Here is a 9,267-nt window from a genome sequence, read left to right on the forward strand (position 1 = left end):
ATATACAACAGTCACATGTTAGTGGTTGCTTCTGGGGAGGTAGAAAGGGGACTTATAGCTGCAATATTTAATTTTTTATAACAGAAGGAAATGGATATGTGTTATTTTGGATGGTGGAATGTGATGTTATAGTTTTTAAACTTTTTTATAATTTAAAATTTCATCAAAATAAACTAACTTTTAAAAATAAAAGGAAACAAATAGAGGAAAAGAAAGAAGACAGAGTCACTGGCAACTTAAAAAGAAAAGTTAGGACATTGAGCACTTGTCTGGGTTTGACAATTGGTCCTGCTGCTTTTTGGAGCTGACTCTAATCTAGACTTAAATAACTATAAAAATTCCTAGGCATGTTTTATATTATTTTAGAGGTTAAAAATATAAGACTCTTGTTTGTGTGTGTGGAGGGAGTAGTTTTGGATGGAGAAGGATATTTTTTGGAGGAGGGGCTGGGTCACATTCACACACAGCATTACTAACAATCCAAGTCTCTGCTTTTGAAATAGAAAAGTCAAAAGCAGTAGTCTGATCAAGTCAAAAACAGTAGTCTGATCAATGTTTGATTTCAATATATGACCATTCTTATTTTCTTTGATTCTTTTCTTCTGCAAATGATAAACAGTGCATTTCCCAGAGGTTTACTGTGTGGTGTAGGATAGTAAGTTCCCTGAGAGCAACTGGATTCAACTAATGCCATTAATTGCCTTGAGTTTTTTTGCTTCACTGGATTTATACAATTTCTGCTCTGTTTCTATATTCATGCAAAATGCTTTGCCCTTTCATTTAAATCCCAATGAAAGAGCTAGCAGAATCTTAGGAAAGGTCAGGCTGGAAAAATTAGATATGGCATCAGAGAACAGTGTGATCAAATAAAATATACAGAATACCGCATTTTCATACCAGTGCTTAATTCAGTAGCATGTGGCAGAAAGTCAGTTTTTTTTTCTTTCATCTTTTTTTTTTTCAGTAGCTCCTAAAAAATGCAACAAGAAACCCTCAAAACCAAGCCAACAAACAAAACAAGGAATCCCTAGGTCTAATGTATGCCATAAGAGAATGTTTTCTAATCTGCAACATGTTATGTATATGGGGGCCTGCCCAGAAAGAAGGCACCAACTCAAGGTTTAAAGTATGACATTCATTCTGAATACAATAATCCAAGTAAGATGGCCTTATAATCTTTCAGAGCATTGCAAGAAACTAGCAGGCGACATTTGCTAGCTTTTTGATGTCAGTGACACTAACAACAGTAAGGTAAAGAATAGTCAGTAGTAATTCTGACTCTCAAAGAAATACAAAGGGACCTTTGTAATGAGCTCCTCCCCCTTCGTCCCAAACTGGTGATTTTCAGATGAGATTGATCCAGTGTCCCCACAAGGGCCAAACTAGGCCAGAGTTTTACAATCCAGGACCAGCAGCACCCCTCACTGATCTCTCTGGATTGACCCTCTAGTGAGCCGCCTAAAGCAGGTTCAGCAAAATCTTTCCCGCAGGCCAAGTCCTGCCAACCACCTGCTTTTAAATTTGGCTTATCATCCAGCTAAGAATGGTTTTCACATTCTTAAATGGTTGAAAAAAGAATTAAAAATTTTTTTGTGATGTAAACATTATATAAAATTCAAATTTTCGTAGTCATAGTTTTTTCGAACACAGCCACGTCCAGTCATATTACATTTGATCTCTGACGACTTTCACGCTACAATGAAAGAGCTGAATAGTTGTGGCAGAGACTTCATGTGGCCTGCAAACTATATGCTTTTTTTTTTAAATCAGAAAAGCTTGCAGAGCTGTGCCCCAGAACACTATTTGCCACTACTAGAAAGGCTTGGAAATAATTGTAGCCAATTAGACTGACCATTTGGGGAATCATCTAGTTTGCTTTAGTACTGTAGGTACAGCCCCAGTTGGGGCACTCCAGAGATTGTCAAGGAACATACTGTTTTGTGAATAAAATGTTGCAGACTTCCCTAGGGAGATGCTCATACCTTATTAAAGCTATTTTCTTAAATATACCTTTCCCCTGCTAGACAGGGCTGCTGTGGAAAGCTGTGACAATATGTACTGCACAACTTCAGAGTGTACCATTCATACTGACTGTGATGTTGAATAAGCCCCCTTGAGTTGTACGTTATAATTATCTTCCTCCTAAAATTTGTGAGAAGAAATACTCATAACCTAGGAGTGGAGCAGTGAGTCAGTATGTCGGTTTGGGTGTTTAGAAAAGCAGATACTAAGACAGACTTAGATGTGCAAGAGATTTATTCGGGAAACACTTGTGAAGGTCTGACATCTGTTGAAAGAAAAAGAACAGGAAAGAGGATTGGGAGAGAAGAGCCTCAGAGTGCAGTGCAGTTGAGAAGCCTTAACTTGGCTGATAGGGCAAAGATTTCCTGTTGGGGGAGTCCATAACTTATAAGTTTCTGGGCTTAATTAGCCTGCTGTGCTCTATTAGCACCTGGGAGCACACTGGGGAGAATGTAACCTTAGCATGAATGCTGCAGTGGATCCAAAGGTATCAAAAGTGGGTCCGAGGTGTCATCGCAGCTAGAGGCTGCATGCACTCCTTAGGGTAGTTTCTCTCCTGAAGGGAGATCTAGCAGCACAAAGCATAATCTTATGCTTTCCACACTGATAGTGAACGAGGTGTGTGTGAGTGTGAGAATTGGAGAGGGCAGAGTTGATTGTAAGAAAGAGACATGAAGACAGTTTAGAGCTGCTCTGGTTCCATTAGCTTACAAGTAATTTATGTTATCTGCAGTTATTACATAGCACCCTCCCACACCTACATGTAGAAGGCAGAATAGCTATAGTCATTTCTAATCAGGGGATATTGATAAGTTCATCCATACTTTTTGTAAAATCCTTAATTATATGATTATTGTTCCCAGTTTTCCAGATGCAATTCTTGATTTCCCAGGTAGATTCCCTTTTCCACAGCATCTAAGGTCCCTTCAGAGCAATAAAGATCCCTTTGCTGGGTTGAGAATTCCTTAAGCTTCATACCACCCACAATACCCCATATGTTGGAGAATACTACAGCTTTTTTGGGCACTTTTATGATATAATTCTTTCTTTATATGATCTTCAGAGAAAAATGACGAGTATTATTTTACTCATTCTACAAACGAGAATTCTAAAGTTCAAAGATTAAGTAATTTTTCCAGAGTCAGAACTCAGGTATTTGGCTTCTGGACTTTTGTTCATTTCATGGGACCAAGCAGCCACTTGAAATAAGCCCTTTGTCAGGGGAGCAGGGCAAAATGTAAGGGTTGGTGTTGAACTAATGTTCTCTAACTAGAAGGATTATCCCAATGTGATGCTGTTTGTCTTTCTGAGGAAATTTCGTTGTATTGATCTGCTAAGTGACCCCAAACCGTAGCCATATGTATATCACTTGACAGTTACAAAGATAAAATTCCTAAGAAGAATTTCATACCAGCAAAGAGCAATTATGGTGTGAAAGTATGCCCCCACACCCAGAAATTTTCCTTCAAGAGAGAAAATAGAAAAAATAAAAATATAATGAAATGGGATGATTGAATAACCATTTAAGGAAAAAAATAAAGCTGACTCCTTAAGCAAAATTTATTTTGTAGAAAGCAAAATTTATTTTGGAGGGAGCAAAGATTTCCGTGTGAAAAATAAAACTATAAAATACTAGATTAAAATATAAAAGAATAATTTTTACAGCCCTGGGTAGAGGATATTCTTTCTATGCATGACAAGTAGCACAGAGGCAAATGCTGACAGAGTAAGATTCTCCATCAAACCAGTGTTTCTCTGATTCCCTGGTCACCAAATAACCTCATCATCATTCATCTTTCCACGTGAGCAGGAGTAGTAAATACTCATTCAGCATTTACTTATCACAGTGCTAAACATTTTATATGAGTTTCTTCATTTAATTCTCACTATAGCCTCATGAAAATCTCTATTACTGTGCTAACTGCACCTATTTGGACACTTTAGCACAGAGAGTTTAATTGACCAGGAACAGGCAGCCAGTGAGTGGAGATAAGATGTAAAGGCCGGGTCCACCTGAAGCCGTGTCTTCTGCTCTTCTCCAGCAGGAAGATTTTCGTCCAGGAGAAGGTGCTGAAGAGCTGTGCTGAATTCGATCCACTGCAATGTTAGGCTTCTCATGGCAAATTAATAAACTGGCATTTCCTTTATTATCTTCCCTAGCTTAGTCAACATGAGCTCAATGCCTAAGCCCCATCAACATGGGGTAGATGGAGCAAACTAAAGTCCTGAGGCACAGGACTCAGGATGGAAAGACCTATTGAAGGAAACAATTGTTCAGCCCAGGGTGGCTATCATGGTCCTGCTGACAACTTTATATCATCTTTTCTGCGATTTAACTGTAGATTACTACTTCTAAAAGGGCAAACACATAGCAGATAACACATAACATACATAGTAGAGAATGGGGGCACTAGTCTGATATTTAACAGCTCTTTTAATGGAGTACTTTTCTGACTTTCAAGGGGGCGTAATATCAACTGAATGGTCTCCAAACTTATTGCAAGGGCATTACACAGAGCACATGCATAAAATTGGTTATTTACGTAGAATACAATTAGTATGAGATTAAGCTTGAACTTTGATGAGCCTCCAAAGAATCAACTAAAAGGCAGATTAGACGTGCCCTAAAAACCACCATTTTTTTGTTGATTTCACAGTGTTAACCTAAGTCAATTGAGAGCTTTAGGTGATACACTAAATTCTGACAATTTACTTCACACAGTATCATGGTCGTTTGTCACAGCTTTCTGAAACCAACAAATAGCACTGGCAAATTTTCCTGGCAGGGGAAGTGTTTTCAGTAAATTCTGGAAGGGCAGCTGCTGAGTGGCTAGGAGGAAGCCAGAATTGCAGTGCTGCCATTGACCTTAGAAAAGCATCTATTTCCAAGGCCTGATCCCGACCACAAAGATTAATTGTTGAACAAACAGCGAATTGATTAATTTGGTAGCAGAAAGAGTGATTTTAAAATATATAGCTAGGAAGTTCCTAAGGTGTCTTGAAACAAAACAAGTGACCTATTATTTTAGAAACTATGCAGCGATTGGGATTCCTGGTTATTGAGTATATTACAAACATGGTTTGTGTTCTCTGAAGTTTTTCTAGAACATCTGACTTCCTAAAAGAAAAGTCTATGCTTTCTTTTCTTCAGTAGCCATTCACTTCTTAACTCTTTAAACTCTGGCCTCTGCCCCACTGTTCTAGTCACAGTTTTCTCTCAAGTTACTTCACAACTGTCATATGCCACATCTTTCTTCTTCTTGTTATCCTTGACCTCTCAGCAGCACTCGATAATGTTTAACACTTTTTAAAAAATGTCTCTTGCCCTAGATTTTGTGATGTGATACCCTCCTATTCCTGTCCCTCAGTTACACCTGAGTAACTCTCACTAATTTCTTTTACACTTTAGTTCTCTTAAATATGGCTGTCTACCCAGAGGATCTATATTTGATCCTCTTTTCTCTCTACATGATCTGCCTCTTCAGTCGCATTGTCTCCCGTGGCTATAACAACACACTAGGGAGTGCCTCTCTGATCTGGGTTTCCAGACTCCTAAACTCCTGCCACCCTCTCCAGTGCCAACAACCTGCCAGATAACCTTCACCTGGACAATCCACTCTGTTCCGATATTGGTTTCTCACCTTAATTTAACTTCCTACCTCCCACATTAAATGTCCTATTATTTTATCTACATAGTAGCATTTTCTCAGCATTCTTTCCCCCAGTCACCTTCTCTATACCTTACTTTGGTGTTTTTACTAGTGGTACTGTTTAAGAGCTTGTGATACAATCGGAGTTAAAAATGCCTTGTTTGCCTTTTAAAATATCATGTGAGCAGATAAAATAGCTAAATAAACATAGAAGCAGCTATATAAGCCTAGGGCTTCCAATTTGCATCTTCTGATTTGGAGAGTTAAGGGAGGAATTTTTGCTTTATTTACCTTTAGTTTATTTTTATTTTATTTTATTTTATAGTTATTAGGTCAACTGTCATCTAATCTTTGGGCATATTATCATCCTCTACAAAGTCTCTCCAATGCCAAGGAAGATTCCAGAAATTACCATTGATACTTGAGTTCCTAGGGCCAGATATTTTAAGTCATATTCCTTATTTAAGGACTTATTCACCAGATCTTCTCAAACACAGCTTCTCTGTCGATTCTTTGTAGTCCTTACATTATTGGCTTTATTTCCAGTCATCGAATGCCTCTGGAAAGATTCATATCAAATACTTAGAAGGAGGTAGCCTGGGTGGGTTCATTATCAATGGTAGATGACATGATAAGAACTACTCATCTTGAGCCTAGAGTGAGACAAGGATGGGCTGGAGCAGGGGGCTGTCACTGCCCAGAACCCCAGGTGAGGAGCAGAGTACAGATGGTACAGAGAAGGTCCTACGTGCTGGGGAAAAGGGAGACCAGCCAGCTTCAGACACAGCTGTGAGGGAAGTTTTTGCTTCATGTCTTTGGGATATCTTAAAATAGCCCTGGACGTATTTATAAGAAAAGAAGTTTGAGGATACATGGGGGTTTAAATTAGGCAGATTACCATGGAAATACCATATTTCCTTGAAATCAAGAAAGAAGAAATGCTATTGGCTAAACTAAAATATCTCATAAATTTTAAGGCACATGTTTTAGAGATGTTAAATTGTTCAGATAAGGACGTGGTTCCACAGTGTAGTGGTTAGCATGTCTGCTTTACACACAGAAGGTCCTAAGTTCGCACTCCAGTAGAGCCATGGTCCATGGTCTACGGTCATGTTATCCTGAACAAGCCCGTTGTCTGATCTCGGAAGCTAAGCAGGGTCGGGCCTGGTTAGTACTTGGATGGGAGACCACCTAGGAAGACCAGGTGCTGTAGGCATAAATAGTAATAAATAAAAAAAATTGTTTGAGTAAGTCTAAGAATTGATGAAATATGGTAAAAGCATTCATTCTATCATGAAAAAAAAAAGATTAAACTAAAGAGAATTTTTTATTAACTCCTTGCCACTTCAGGTGGGCAGCTAAAATGAAATAGTACTATAAAAAATTCACGAAGGTGACAATCTTTGTTTGACACTGTGAGTTAACTGAATCCTTTCTTTACCTGTAATTTTTAAGCAACTCATAATCTTAAGATATAAGATAAATAATTTTTTTCCTAGGGAGCACAAACAGAAGTATATCAGAATATAACTTTGTTCTTCGGTTTTCGAAAGAATTTAGGTTCCTTAAAAAATTAAGAGACACAGACCTTTTCAAAAATGTAGTTCACATCTTATCAGTTAGCAGCATGCTTCTCTCACCAGCTGTGATTCAATAAGAACCTGCTCCATCAGTGGGTACAGCTTGGGAAGTGTGCTCTCTCTACACCTCTTGACAAACCCAGATTCACACCATATGGTGATTTCCCTGGTTTTGACTGATTTCAAGCCAAGGTGATAGTAATTTCCCCCTGGGCCAGGTTAGAGTGAGTACTGCCATAGCTCAGGTGAACACACAGGCAGTCAACAGGCAAAGTCTGCTTCTAAATTAGAAACCGCCAAATGCACAAGAGTTTTCAAAGCTGTTTTTCTGACTAATGTGTCTGCACCTGATTTCTACGGTACTTGATTACAGCAGCTCTCAGAAAAATCCTTCCAAATGCTGCCAAAGCTAAAGTTGCAGATTATCTGCTTGACTCTTGGTGTTGGCAGCCTGAATTGAGAATGAGCACTGAGATCAGAGGCCCAGCTTAGGAGGGCAACTCTCAGGCCCAGCATAGCCCAGAGTCTCGTTTCTGAACCATTCCTGGAGTAGTCACTTGATTCTTTAAAAGAAAAGTTTAGGAAACTTTCTACCCAGAGAACCATGAGATTTGTTATACTTCATATCTTTTCTTCTAATCGCCAGTAAAATCTGGAGGACCCTCCTTAGTTACAGATGCATCTTTCCCTATCAAATCTCCTGTTTCACGAGAGGGAGAAGAGCAGCAAGTAGGGCGATTATTTGACAACATCAAAGTAAGTGAAGAAAAAAGTTTTTCTTTTTTCTCTAAGTGGAACATATCATAAAATTATAATCTTGTACCTCTTCTTATTTTGGTGCTATAAACCTAAGAGAGATGCTTTTATTGAAAATATAATTTTGAATACTTGATATCAGTGATCAGCTTGGGATATTTTGTTTTATGGCATCTTGCTGAGCTAAGGCTTCCAGAGTCACTTAAGAATATTTTTTTCCTCGAGTTCTGCTGGATAAAAAAAGAGATTACAATACAACATTCAATACCATTTTTATACAAGTGTCCTTAATGTCTCTGATATGAACCATTGTCATATTTGTGTTTGGGGACAGAAAATACAAATGAAACTGAATTCTTAAGAAGATGCTTTGATCAAATTTTTATACTCTAAACCAGTAGTGATAAAGCAATACAGAAATTGCAAGACTGTTTCAACCTTCTCCTGTTTACTAATAGAAGCAGCATTTTTATGCAATCAAGCTTTTGTGTTCTGAGGTGAACATAATATAATGATTGCATTTGCATTTTCAAGTATTGATCATGGTAGCATCTTTTTCAGCACACCTGTGAAATTTATACTTTGGAAAAATTGCTCTACGACGTGAGGAGATTCCATTCTACTTTAGTCGTTTAAGGGTGGCATTGTAGAGTGGTGGTTTAGAGCACAGTGGACTTTGGGGTCAGGCAGAACTGGGCCTGAATCCAAGCTTTGCCACACTACCTGTGTGATGGACACATAAACTTTTTCTTCACATCAGTTTTCCCCTCTGTGGAATGGAGTTGATAGTAATACCTACCTACAAGATTGCTCTGTGATTAAATAAGATAATGCACATAAAGCACTTCTCACAGAAACATGCACTCAGTGATAACTCCTGTGGGTCTGTGATATTGGCACTGCTGATGGGATTGTCATAAAATGACTACTAAAAAAGTCAGACTAGTTGTCTCTGACTTGCGAATGGAAGGCTATGACACCTAAACTCATGGACGGAAATGGTCTATAGTTCAGAAGAGGAGTGAGAGCTGGGGAGGAGGTATTTTGCATATGTAGACTTGGATTTATTTGTTTTGCACATTAGAACAAAAATATTTTCCTGTAAAGGAAGGAGGGTGGAAGAAAAGAGACCATCCAAGGATGCTGCACTGCAAACAAGACTGAGGTCTGCAGAGTTCTCAGTGTCAACACTCATAGAAGCCACCTGTGGACTTGGGGTTTATTTAAACAACAACATCTTTGACAATATCTTTTTTTTT

The 9,267-nt window shown here is 38.4% G+C and overlaps 1 pseudogene; it reads left to right on the plus strand.

Annotated features, from left to right (window-relative positions):
* The first annotated feature begins 6,772 nt into the window (after nt 1–6,772).
* Nucleotides 6,773–6,888, plus strand: LOC111740177 (annotated as a pseudogene).
* Nucleotides 6,889–9,267: the final 2,379 nt, after the last annotated feature.

Source organism: Pteropus vampyrus, unplaced genomic scaffold, assembly GCF_000151845.1.
Source record: "Pteropus vampyrus isolate Shadow unplaced genomic scaffold, Pvam_2.0 Scaffold58, whole genome shotgun sequence".
NCBI lineage: Eukaryota > Metazoa > Chordata > Mammalia > Chiroptera > Pteropodidae > Pteropus > Pteropus vampyrus.